General features: G+C 35.6%; 1 pseudogene; it reads right to left on the reverse strand.

Annotated features, from left to right (window-relative positions):
* Positions 1-3,057: 3,057 nt before the first annotated feature.
* On the reverse strand, positions 3,058-3,154 carry LOC122117564 (annotated as a pseudogene).
* Positions 3,155-14,566: the final 11,412 nt, after the last annotated feature.

The following is a 14,566-nucleotide window of genomic DNA, read 5'->3' on the forward strand; positions in this document are numbered from 1 at the left end:
CACATTGGCAAACAACATTGCAACAGCACATGCACACATATACACATACACACATGTGTGAACATGTACACACATATACATGCATGCTAAATTCAGGGTTTAGTACAAAAAAGTACAAATAAAATATTAGTGATTAGGACAAACGTTAATTTGCCTTATTACAAAATAATACACAATCCATTTACCATGGGTGTTACATTTTACTTGCCTCACCACATGTGACCATTTAATTTATTTTAATTCATTCATTATTCATTTGTTTGGTGCTAATACCAGGCTTGAACTCAGGGCCTGGCTCTGTCCCAGAATTTGTTGATTTTTTTGTTTTAGATTTCTCAAGCCTAGAATTTTACTGCTTGTCCCACAGCTCCATTTCTAGCTTTTGCTGGTTACTTTCAAATCAGAATCTAATGGACTTTTTTTTTTTGCGTGGTCTGTTTTCAAACCACAATCCTCAGATTTCATCTTTCTGATTAGCAATTATAAACACATGAGCCACTAGTGTGGCTTCTAGTTTTTCCTCTATAGATATCTAATGCACATACTTAGATAGTAATTTAAAACTTAGAGTATAGAAGAAAGTTGTACAGTGATGATATTGTCTTGTCAGAAATTTAAGCTAGTAAATTTCTTCTTAAAACCATAAACAAAAATGCCATGATATAATATAAGGGAACTCACTATTGAACATATGAGTTTTAAGAGCTTTCTAATAGATCCATTATTTGTTACCCAACATCTGTATAATGCAGTAGTAAAATAGAAGTCCTTTGTAGGAATACATAATTACCTTGTTTTTAAAGACACTTGTTTTCATCTAAAAAAGTAGGCCTCTCTATTGTCTTCATGTGATTTTGATGATTGAAGGTGATTAATGAGAAGTCAAAGTTTATTACTAACCCTTTGCTATCAATTACCTCTCACCTTTTCTTCTTGGAACATATAATGATAAAAGCAATAGTTCAGAATCAGCAAGCAATAGTTCAGATTCACACTTCCAGTGCAAGTGGATCACCAGTAATTAATCCTTGATACCATTTTCCACAAAGTTTTGTCCCAGATACAATTGGCCTGACTTCTCTAGCTGCTTTCCTAGCCTGGACCTATTCCTTCACTTTATAGGAAAAGTGTGATTTAACTGATTTCAGTCAGATCTGTTACAAGAATTTTCAGAGATTTAGATTCTTGTCTGTAATTTGGTCAAAGCTATGTCTCTATATGTAGGCTATTAAAAATGAATGTTCTAATTTCAATAAATACATAAATTCTATTTCCATCTCTTGTAAAAAATAAAACTGTTTGCTCTATAAATTGATCAGAGGCATAGATTTTGTGGCTAGCTAGGTCATCGCACATCTGTCTCTCTCTTTCTCTCTCCCTTTCATGGTTCTCATAGATAATATGACTGCTCCATAATTATTCTAATTTATTTTGCTTTTATATTTTTGGTTGCATCATTTCACTTTCTGCTCTGCCATTTCCCAAATCATTTACATAGAAGGCATTATTTCATATTTTCTCATTCCTAGAATAAGCTGCGCATGAAGACACCACTGGTCCTCATTTTCAGTCTATACCTTTGAATATGGAGGAAAACCTTTCCTCTGCTCTCTATCAATTCCCTACTCTCCAGTTAGTATAATTTCGAAGAGTAAAAATGGAAAAAGAGAAAAAAAATCATGGTGAAATAACAGATGTAGAAATTTCACTGGATTTTTCTGACCAGTTCAACCAATGTGAACTATTGGGGAATACATGTGTACCTCATTCCCACTGGTACTCAATGTCTCTGGTTAGGCAATTCTGATATAGACAAGGAAAAAAATGAAAAAGTGAGGAATGGTAACATTTGCAAAAAAAATGGAGAAGTATTCAAGCAAATTTTTGTTTGGGCTGCTGAAAATAATTGGCTTACTACAGTACAGAGACTACTTTCCAAAAAGAACACTCATGTGAATACTAGGGATGATGATGAGTATACCTCTCTTCATCAGGAAGCCTACAGTGGACACTTTGACATTGTCCATGAATTGGTGGCTCAAGGCAGATATTCATGCAATAACTGTGAATGGCTAGGCACCCCTGCACAGTGCTTATATGTGGAATAATACCAGAGTGGCTTCTTTCTTAGTTCATCATGATGCAGATACCACTGCCCAAACTAAAGTCCTCTTGACCCCCTTGCATCTTGCTGGTTGAAGTAGAAATAGCAAAGATATGCTGGATCTCCTTCTATTGAAGCATTATATGAAACCAGGTATGAAGAACTTGGAAGAAGCTGTATTTGATATTGCCAAAAGGATAAATATGTATCACTACCTCTTTGAAGTTGTGGAAGGCTGTAAAAATTGTTCTCCTAAGTCATAATGGTTTGGTTAAGTTTCTGAAATTTTAAAAATGCCAATCCATCTTTGTGTCCGTACAAAATATTTTCACAATACAAAGCAACGGCAATATCTTACTTTAAAAATTCATGGATTCCATCGTATTTTTCAAGTGAATTGCCTGACGTTGACGTCAAAATATATTCAAGATTTGTTTGTATACATCTATAATGATTTCTGACGAGTTTGTGATTTTTTAAATCAGAAATCATTTTAACTTATCTGTTGAAATGAGTAGTACAGAAACTAAAGATATTTCTGGTGCTTGTCTGAAAAAAGTATATTTTAAAATAATCTGTATTTTGTTTGTACAATGTCCAAAATGTATTTCATTTGTTCCTGGATATAATACTTTGAATTCTACATTGTTTTATGATATATCGGTTCATTATTAAATGTGTTATTTCAGATAGCATTCCATATAGAAACAGATTAAGATTCCTTTTTATCCTAGGCCTATATAGTATTTTATTTCTTTGGGATAAAATGACAATGATATCTAATTTGAGAAGTTTTGTAAAGATTATGCTATGTAAAGGCCTTTCTAAGTTGAGGATTTAGTACACTGATGTCAAACTAACTTTCAGATCAATGAATTACATTTATTGTTACATTTGCATTTGTGTAATCAATTTTTTAATAACTGTTTTTAATTTCTTGCATCTGAAGAATGAAAAATATGGAATACTTCACACATTTTCATATCATGCTTGTGCAAGTGCCATGTTAATCTCTATATTGTAATTTGGGTAAATGGGCTGCTGAAGCATGTAGTATCCTGTAAATTTAAGTAGTTAATGATGCAGTCTTTATACAGGCATATATCCTTGATTAACTCTTTGTAACTAGGAAACCTTATTGTTCCTAAAAATGCTATTGATCTTACTTCTCTAAAATTCTGTGTATATTGGAAAAAAACATATTGTTTGGTCGATTGCTCACATTTGCAATTTTTTTGTCAATGACTATTTTAAACATTTTTCATTTTAAATTTGATCATACTTTGAAGCCTTTATAGTTAAGTCCAAAGGTGATCCTTTTCAAGTACTTATTTATCAACTGAGTTAGCTTTGTGGAGCTAATGGCTTCAAATTAAGCCTTGCTTAAGAGTTACTTCTAAACTTCTGCAGCTTAAAAGTTCCTAAATGAGGTCATACTGGCACAAATGTTTACCTGACCCTTTACTATTCTTCCATGTAGCAACAGTCCAATCAGAATATCTTACCCTGACAGCCTAGATTTTCTTATTGGAACAAAACTAATCTTAGTTAAAAGAGATCATAGAGAGATGAACAGTTAAGATAGAATCGTTTGGACTAGAAGGTATTTTATCAAAAAAATAATTGTTTTTATACCTAACATTTCAAAAGTGGCTAAAGCCAAAAAGGTGAAAAAATTTTCACATGCATGATTACTACTAATGTCCTGGCTAGTCTACCATCCAACCAGGAAGGAATTTACACTACTGCCTTTCATTCACCAAATATTTTCATAGTTACAAGAGAAGTCTATATGTTTCTCCTCCATATTAGGCCTTAAATTGGTAATGTTTTAATCACAGTTTTTGCTCTTGCCTCTAGGCTGTAAATCTACAAATGGTAAAGCTTTAGGTCCAACTCTACCAAACACCGAGGTAGAAATAATGGAATAATACATTAAAACACAGTTGCCTTTGATACCCTAACCATAACAAAACATTGCAAAACATGTGCCTTTTTCTTATATTATGTATAGTTATATATTTTATATTTATACATGTTGATATTTTATTTCACACATTGAAACTTACTAGAATTAATTGATAATTTGAAAAATAAATAGATATATATTACAATAAATAGATTGGAATATAAATAATTAGGTTTAGAATATACGTATTAGAATATGAAAAGTATCAATGCAATGTCTTCTGTATAAACTTGTGATACGTTCTAAGTGTTCTTGGTCTTCAGAATTGACATTGTAAAAACAAATGTTATTTTCCTCTAATCTGTAAAGGAATTTACTCTGCTGCTCTGTTATTATTTTAACTCACTGGTTCCAAAATGTTTTTCTCCATATTTCTGAAGCATTCCTACTGATTTTATGCAAATTTTGCTGATACGATGTCTAAAAGGTATTATTCTTCTGCAAGACACACATATCCTAGGATCCCAGGTCTCAGTTATCCGCATCATCAAGTAACAAGGACAAGACTTTTAATCGAGGCCCATGCAACATGCCCACAGAAAGTAATTGAAAATCCATCTCAATTCCTGACGACACTGGAATTAGCAGTAAGCAATTGTGAAATGCAAGGCAATTTAAAATGAAATATGAGATCACAAAATCTGAAAGAAAGTACAGTAATTCAAATTTACAAATGACCAGCCCATATGAGTGAACAAGATCACAAATGTCACAAATTATTTTTAATACCCCTCTCCTAATAATTACTTAAAAATTTCAGTCCAACTTAAGTAGGCCAAAAAAATAGTTCCTAGAATGATAGATTCATAATTGGTCTACCAAGGTTAGGAAAATTTGACTTACAGGTCAAATATAATTCACAAAAACATTAATTGAGAAGATCGTTAATGCTTCAAAATACTGGTACTTCAGTAAAACTTGGTTCTGTAGTATATAAATGTTATCATTCACAAACAAATGATAACCTATTTTTAATCTCCTGAAAACAGATTCCTATTCAAATAATCTTTTAAAATCATATTCACCAAAGTAACAATTGACAAGTTGATGATAATTAGTGACATTACAATCATTTCAAGTTTAGGGTGCAAGTTACAATAGAGTTGATTTATTTACCCAGCACTAATGCCAAACAGGTTCAACCATTCATTAAAGTGTAGAAATAGTACCACCCACCATTCGTGTTGTTCAGTAGGTGCCTTCCAGGAATGTGTTAAATAGATCAACCTCCCATAATTCAAACTCAAACACTAGCTAATAAAGTTAATTTCATCACTTAATAAGGTACATTTTAAAAAGTCACAAATAGTTGCCTTATCATATGTTGTTTTATGTTTTCCCTATCTGTCTAACATAGTAAGAAATATGACTTAAAGTCATGAATATGAGTACTCATCAGAGATGTGACAAACATAAAATCTGTCTTCTATTTCTCTCATATTCCTCTATAGTAGTAAATCATAGTAGTTTTCTTCTTTTTCCAAAACTTATAGGTAGTAGAAAATATTATCCCATGTAAAATAAAATAATCACAAGCCTTTATACAAAGCCATTTCTAAAATTTGGTAGTTAGGAATATATTCTAAGCCATTTTTAAACTTTCTTGTTGACTAAAGATTAATCTTCCAAATGGATTAGAATAAAATCATGTCTTGGTGCTTCACGTCTCCAGTCTTGCAAATTGTTATTGCAGATGAATGAATTGTGGGAATATAAACTGACATCAGTTCAAGTATAAGCAGGATTGAAACTCCATGGAATGTATATAAACCTTTCAACTTATTAACAGACAGTTTAACAGAATGACTATCAGGAAGTTGAAACCAGAGAAGAAAGACATAGAATGAATGAAAAATGGAAGGAGGGGCAAGTACAGCTAGAATACTCAATGTACACATATGATAAAGGAAGTAGTAAATCTGAAATAAATCTTGGAGAAGGGGCAGGCTGAGAATGAGAGAAGGAGTCACTCTGATCCAGGAATATTGGACAATTTGATGGACATATTTATTGTAATACACTTGCACAACCTTTTGAGATTTAGTTTCAAAACACGAAACAAAAACACACAAAAAACACAAACAAACAGCAATCTCTAGAGAGGATGAATATGACATCTCAAAATTTTAAATAGTTAATGAAGGGTAGACTTGGGAAAAGCAAGCAAAGTTGTTCAAAGAGGGCAGTTTGGGGTATCAGAGAATTTTGAATAGATTTAAATAGATTGTCTAAAGTTAAGAATCACCAACATCTGCTGTAAATATTTTCTACTGTGAGTTCTCTTTGTCTGCAATGGATACTCCAGGGCTCAGCACGCTTGATAACTTGTGAAGATAGAATGGAAGAAACAAATCAAGAACCCATTACTCCACTGGAGACAGAAGAGTCCTTTATGTTTTCTCTCCTCTCTCTTCACTACTCTTTCTTCATCCTTTTAAGTCAAGTGATTTTGAATTATATATTTCATTCTTTGTTCTGGCAAAATAATTAGCCAAAATAATTTACTAAATATTATTTGCCATTTTTTTCTACCATGCTGTTTACTTATCCAAGAGAGTCCATTAAACTTCACTCTTGCATTTGGTTGCCACGAAAACCTAACATCTATGTTAATGAGGACAAACTCTAATGTAAAACTTTGTCTCCATAAAACCAGTCCAAGAAGCTGTGATCACAAAAATTTAGCTATACATTTTTTCTTTTACCTTGAAAGTCTTCTTGTGTCTAAAGGGTCACAAAATAATTACTCCCCCACTTTTTGGTTCAATCACTTCTAACCTAAAAGATATATTTTGCTAACAAGGTGCTTAGAGGATGTATACTCCACTTTAATCTTCTCTCGTAAGACTCTCCTTAGATAACATACCAGGAACAAAGTTATTCTTTCCAAAATGATTTCAATAGATTGCATTCTCTTGGTCTTGCTTTTGCTCAACAAGATGTATGGAGAAAAATAGAGTTAAATCACACATACCTTGCATAACAGTGTCTGTTACAAAGGAACAATACTTCTTTGTCCTAGTTCTATGTCCTCCTCATAGTTCTTGCTTGATTTCCAATTAATCATACCTTCTTGGCTGCAAGTCTAGTGAAGCTGAAGGAGTATAAGGCCTCCCCCACTGCTACATCTTCATGGTTTCTCTTTTTAAACTCTTTTATTTGGTTGTGGATTTATGTTCATGTCTTCATTCAATCTGTTCTGCATTGTAGTGAGACAAATAGGCTCTGTAAAATCACTTTAGGTAGCAAATATATTAACAAAATCTATATCAAAAAGTTTTGGAATCCCTCTACTGCTGAAGCCAATACGCTTAGCTAGGGCTTCTAAGAACACCTTTTATTACCTTTTCAATTTGCTCAATTCTTTTCTGATCCCAAAACTTTTTGGCTAATGTAATAAGAGAAGTCTTCACTATCTCATGTTAATAAGGATATTATATTTTGTGAGCTACTTAGAAATGTGAAACCATTGGTTTGAGGTATCCAATCAGATATTTTTTTTTGTTTCTGTGCTTCACATGCAAAGACATTGTGTAAAGTCTTATAAACAGAAAAGTGTATACCCAATACCTTCTTTCATTGTTAAGGGCACTTTCTCTCTCAATATTTTGACCCAAATTATCTTTTTCAGAGAATTACTGTTTGGTAATTAAAGTCAATTCACAAATTTTGATGTCTTTTTTTTTTTTAAAGAAGTTTGAATTTAAATTCCACTACAACCTTGTTTCACACAGTGAGAGTATATGTCCTGGGTAAGGATAATTCTCAAGGGAACCTACAGGATTAATAGCAAGGTTTATGAGGTTTGTTTTTTTAGTGTGAAAATGAGCCATCTTGACCCACATTGCTCCCTCTCAGCTAAGTCTCCATGGATTTCTTTGCATGAAAGCCTATTTTCCCAGGCAATTTTAAATTTCTTTAATAGGCTAAGTTGTTAAAAAGTTTGAACAATTAAAATTTACCTGACATAATTTTAAAACCCTTTTGAAATTCGTTTATCAGAAATTGTTTTCTGTGTTACATACAGGTAGAAAAAAGAAGATGTCGTACAATTATACTCTTCATACCATGTTACACCAAAGCCTCAAAAATTGCTATTTTCTAAATTAACATCATCTATATGTTGACAACTCTGTCTACATTATTCACATTATCATGTTATACATGAACTGTTGGAATTATCTATTAAGTTCTAATTATAACTCTCTTGAAAGAATATTCTAGGCAACTAGAATGCAAGACTCATTTGTAAATTTGTCAATTAAACCCTCTACTTAAAAAGAATTTTGTCGTATCTTATAGAATATGAAAATAAAAACAAAACAAAAACATTTATTTTAAATCTAAATTCTAATTTAGCAATACCTATAAAGACATACATTAGACAAACTTTGCTTTTCCTCTGTGCTTAAGCTTTTGTAATGCTTCATCAATTCTTTGGATTCTAACAGGATTATGATAACTTTGGATGAGAATTTTGGATGGGAATCAAGAGCCATTTTGCATCTAGAAATGTTCTGTAATGAAGACAGCATTTGAAACACAACTGAGGATTATATATGAGTTCCATTGTAATTGGAACCTTGACTTCTCAAAACATAGTGACAAAATTAGCCCAAACTTCCAACTGTGTATTCCTTTCTTGTTTGGTTTGTTGTATTAAGACAAAATTATACTACCTAGTCCAGGGAAGGTATCACTATGTAATTCCACTCTCTAATCTCCTGTCAGTCTGAGTGCTAGAATTGTAGCCTTGTATAACATTGCCCTGCCATGGTTTCTTGGTTTATTTAATCTAGATACAGACTAGAAATTCTGAACTTCTCCAGTGATATTATCCACTAGACTTCTGACTGTTCATGTACTATTTTCAAAGATGTTCTAACATTTGACACAGGATATGAACATTTTCAAATGCACCTGCGGGTTCTCTGATTCATTCGTCCATGTATCCAATCCCTTTAATATTCATTATTTGACTCTCTTACTATCTCTAGCTTACCTATTTAATATTCTCAAACTTTTTTGAAGAAAGGTCACTTGTGGATTTTCTAATTTTAAAAATTATCACTTGATTCTAGTCTTACTCAGGACATATTTTCTATTGCTTTCTAAATTTTCTACATATTCTTAGAGTTGTATCATTTGTGTATTTGTGTGTGCACATTTAAGTGCTTCTGTGTTTATGATTATGTTTGTATGTATGTATGCAAAAGCCTCAAGCTCTTATTTATCAATCTTGCTCATGACTGTTTTCCATGACCTGAGCCATTCTTCCAATCCAGCTTTTGGCTGGTTAATTATGGATAGTGTCTCAAAAATTTTCTGCCAAGGCAGGATGCAAACTGAACTTCCTAGACTCCTTTATATTCATAGGTTTTATTTATCGAGTAGAATCAGCTTTTAAACTACAAACATTTTTGTGAGTGTAAAGTCAAAGTTGTAGCCCAGATTTTTAACTCCAAAATTCATATAAAGATAGATGAATGTACAAAATTACATATGCTGAGTGTACACTGTTAGAAATGAGATCCTAAGCAGGGTGGTGGTGAGATCTGAGGATTGGGGTTCAAAGCCAGCCCAGGTAGGAAAGTCCCAGAGACTCTTTTCTCCAATTAACTGCAAGAAAAATGAAAGTGGCACTGTGGTTCAAGTGGTAGAGCATTAGCCTTGAGCGGAATAGCAGAGGGAAAGTGCCCAGGTCCAGATTTCAAGTGCCAAGACCACCACCAAAATAAATATATAAGCAAAGGAAAGAAAAAGAAATGTCATCTTAGTCACCAGTTCATTGCTAGTATATTCCCTACTCTCTCATGATGGACTTTTTTTCCCAGTTAAGTCCATACTCATGTCTGACTTTTTTTGGAAGCAGAATTATACTTCCATTGTTCTTTCTACAAAGTTGCTTGATTAGCAAGCATGATTTAGAAAGGGATTGCCTTCAGAATTCGTGTTCCACGTAGGAGTAATGCTTTCTCTATATCACTCCCATAAATCTACATACTAGACTTGGCTTTATTGTTTCAATGTTCTTATTTGTAGAGTCTTTTTATAGTATATTGAACCCTTATACTTAAAAACAGAACTTCTCTTTCTCCTATTATTGCTATTGTTTTCCTTACTGTTAATGCATGTACACTTGGGAAATAATGCGCAGCACATACACTCACAAAAAGAATAACCTGAGAACCTTCTTCCCATTTAAAACTCACCTTAATTTACAGAGAACTTACAACGTTTGAACTCAATGTAGTCATTGATAATGTATTTAAAAGCAACATAAATTTCATATTTTCTCTTTACTAAGTTGTCTCTGAAACAAGTGTTACCTCAGGTCCAAAGGTGTCCTTGTGTTATTTCAATGAGACCAGAAAACTTTCATCATACCTCAGGCAGCACCATCGATTGTTAGTGGATGTGGAAACTCCCAGGAGAGGAAATGAACATAGAGGAATGACAACGTTCATGTTAACTTGTGCTTTCCTTTTAATGTACAAGAAAGAATCCCAAGGCTTGAAGGAAACTCTGTCCCTGACTTTTTCGAGTGTGTTCTATACTCATATAAAACTTTTCTGTAAACTTCTAGTTGAGAGTATTACAAAAAGAAATAATGTGCCATTTGAAGGCCAAAATAGAACAAAAGGAAATAACGTTGTTTTAAAATTGTTCTACAGCAAAGAAACAAAGAGATGGAGGTTTTAAAGTGTCTTATGGATGGATATTTCATCCCTGAGATGATTCTCTTTTTGCAGAAGACAGTTATCAATTCCTTTCGTCTGATCCTGAGTTCTCCAGAGCAATAAGGATTACAAAAAAGCAGGATCCAGTGACTATGAAAAGCAAAAGTGCCTCTTCTCATACTAGTGCTCCTTTAAGGAGGGTCCCAAAGAAATATTTGGGGTTTTTGTTTGTTTGGATTGTGCTGGTAATGGGACTTTACCCAGAGGCTGGACCCTGATCCTGAATAGTTGTCTTTCCTGCCCACCTGCCCCCAAAGCAAGTACACTACTGCTTGAACCAAAACTCTACTTTTGTTTTTTGGTGTTTAATTACAGATAAGAATTTGACCGACTCTCCTGCCTGGGTTGGCTTTGAACTAAGATAGTAAGACAGCTAAGTGATATCAAATGTATGGACTTTTCATTTGAAACAAGAAATATTAGATGAAGTTTACTGTAAACCTAATATTTGACAAATTTTAAAATAAAAGACTATGTCCAGCAAAAAGGACATAACTTAAGTAACACAGCAAAAAATAATTTTGGAATTATTTTTTCTGCTTGGGAAGTTAATTGATCTTTTTCCTTTGGGGGAAACTTAAAGTCATATTTCGCTTTTTTTGTTGGTTGTGGGGCTTGAACTCTGATCCTGGGTGCTGTCCCTAAGCTCTTCATCTCAAGTTGAGCAATCTACCACTTTAGCTAAAGTACCACTTCTGGGTTTCTGATGGACTTTCCAGACCAGGCTGGTTTGAACCACAATCCTCTAATCTCAACCTCCTGAGTAGCTAGGATTATAGGCATGAACCACCAGGACCAGGCTCATGTTTGCATTTATGTGCACTGAAAGACACTATGTAGCCAAAGAATGGAAATTTGAACAAAATGATGCCAATGAGGCTTTTCAGAAAAATTGAGGTAGCAATGAATATGTCGTCCTTTTCCATGTTGTTACATTAATGACTCATGAGCTATTACATTAGCATCCTCTGCCATCTGTATAGGTGTATTTAGTATCAGGAAATGTTCATAGAGAAATATAGAAAGACTGAGATTTTTAGAAAGCAAAGGAGATCAGGTATGAAAGAACAGCATAGAAGGAGATACATTTATCACACAGAGATTAAGAACTAGCCTAAGAGATTTAGAATGCTAAAGGCAATGAGGAATAAGCCTAGTTGATAAATAGTTTTTCAATAACCAAAAATGGTTCTCTAGAACAGTTTCTGCTATATCTTAGTTACTATCATTTATTCCTTCCATCTGGAGTCATTCCTTCTCTTCTGTCACAATTGTAAATTAGTCTCTGCCTTTTGGTGTCATGACTGACCAAAAAGATTTCCAAATCTCACTTAGACTACCCTTGTCTTTGTGATTAGCAGTGACCACACAAAATCCTGGTATGTTTGAATTACCAGAATTAGCCTTCACCTGACATCTAAGCACATTCCTGACATTAATTGCTGTGACCTAATGAACAAAACTTTTTTCAACACACTATCCTAATATAAATAAAGTACATGAATTAGAGACTATTGTCAGGTGTCAGAATGCAATTATATATTGCCAGAACGTGTTCTTTATTTTGCATTTACTAACCAAAAAAATTTTTTTTGCCCTGACCCACAGAGCACTTCCAGAATGACAGGGCCACCTTGGGTTCCACCCACATGGAGACGCTGGGCCACCTCCTCCAGCACTCATTCAACAAGTTCCTGTGTGTGAGAGAGAGAGGGAGAGAGAGAGAGAGAGAGAGAGAGAGAGAGAGAGAGAGAGAGAGAGAGAGAGAGTCAGAATTACACTTAATTCAGGTGCCTGTGGATCAGAATTCTAATCCTAACTACACAGGAGGCTGAGAAATGAGGATCATGGTTCATAGCCATCCCGGGCAGGAACGACTGTGAGACTTTTATCTCCAAAGAACCACCCAAAAACTGGAAGTGGTGCTGTGGGCTCAAGTGGTAGCCTTGAGCTGAAGAGCTTGGGGACAGCACCCAGGCCTAGAGTTCAAGCCCCACGACTGACAATAAGTGGACTCCCCACCAAAAGAAGTGGACTAAATAGCACCCATTGTCCTAGGGAGCATGGTAGAGAAGTCAGTCTGAGCTTCCTGTGAAGTTGAGGTCCTAAGTAGGTCACCTGGCTTCTCTGTGCCTCGATTTCCTCAGCTGTAAAACTCAACAGACTGAAGGATCCCCTGCCTTATGGGGATAGGTTAATGATGAAAGAGAACCATGTTTTGTTTCATAATACCCACCTGTTGCATGATTAATAACTGGCCCCACCTCAGCCCTTTCTGGTATCTTCCTGTCATATGCTCACAGAATTACCAAGAACCTTATCTGAAGGCTGCTCCCTCTGTGCCTAGCCATGCTCTAGAGATCACTCTATATAAATCTATTGTTTCCTGACAACTCTCCTGTGAGGAGAGTGAGGTCTGATGGTTGAGGCCCTAACCAGAAGTTCACCTGTGGCCAAGAATTGACTGCTGTGTACTAAGATTTTGGGATAATACATCTAAACCGATGAATGAGCATGGTGCTACATGTCTACCATCCCAACTACAGAGGACCTACCTGTCACACATAGGAGGACTCTGATCCAGCCCAGCATGAGCATATATTGAGTCTCTATTTCAGAAATGCTGGACAGAAAGGTGGTTCCTCAGAGCCAAGGAGAGGAAACAAGCAGGGTGTCATGGTGCCCACAGAAGGGTGTCTGACCCGGGTGGGGGTGGTTTGGGGGCAGCCACTTGCCTGTGCTGCTGGAAGAAGCTGTTGGCGTCTGTTCCAGGTGGGGCAATCAGCAATGGCGGCGGCATTATGGATACATGGGCCCAGAGCAGAAGACCAGGGGCAGAGACCTGTTTGGGGCCTTAGGCCAGCTGGCAGGGAGCCATCATCTGAGGATTAAAACCTGGCACCACTTCATGAAGGTAGGGACTGGGCCGGGAGGTGGGCTGGTGCATCAATTTCCTACTATACTCCCAAGTCACATCGAGTCTCTTGCTCATCACTCAGCCATCTCTACCTTCCTCAACTGCTGGTAGTGGTGTAAACTAAAAGAGGGTATCTAGGTGCTAATGGGAAGCCTGGAATGTGGAGAGGGCCACCATTCTTGTATCCCATTGATCAGAAAGAAACATGAAAGAATGGGGGTGTGGCCACAATCCTGTGATGCCAGCAGCATGGGCAGAGTCAAGATGACAGCGGGTCCTCCAACCCTTTGCGATGGAACTCTGTCCAATTCAATTGGGGAAAAGAAGGTGACCTGCTTTAGCTGGATGGCTGCACAGATGTGTTGTGTATGTCTGTTTGTTGCCAGTCCTGGACCTTGAACTCAGGATCTGGGCACAGTCTGTGAGCTGTTTTTTCTCAAGGCTCACCCTCCACACTGAAGCCACAGGACTTCTGGCTTTGTTGGCACTGAAGTTTGTCAGGGGTCTCAAGGACTTTCCTGCTTAGGGTGACTTTGACCATGATCTTCACATCACAGCCTGGTAAGTATCAAGTAGGAGTGCTGAAAGCCACTGGTGCCTGCCTCATCATTGGTCTTGCTGATGTTCTTGGACAGACATGTGAGTTCTATATCCATGGGTCGAAGTGGTGGGAGCTGGAGCCCACAGTTCTTATCCTGGTCCTGCCACCTCCAAATGGCAGGAGATCCTAAGAAACTTGTTCCTATCCATATAATTAACAATGGAATGTGATATATGTCATGATTTAATGCGCAGTTCTTTTACGATTCTAGGATAAAATTATACACAATTATATT

Source organism: Dipodomys spectabilis, unplaced genomic scaffold, assembly GCF_019054845.1.
Source record: "Dipodomys spectabilis isolate Male_0828 unplaced genomic scaffold, ASM1905484v1 ptg000143l, whole genome shotgun sequence".
Taxonomy (NCBI): Eukaryota; Metazoa; Chordata; class Mammalia; order Rodentia; family Heteromyidae; genus Dipodomys; species Dipodomys spectabilis.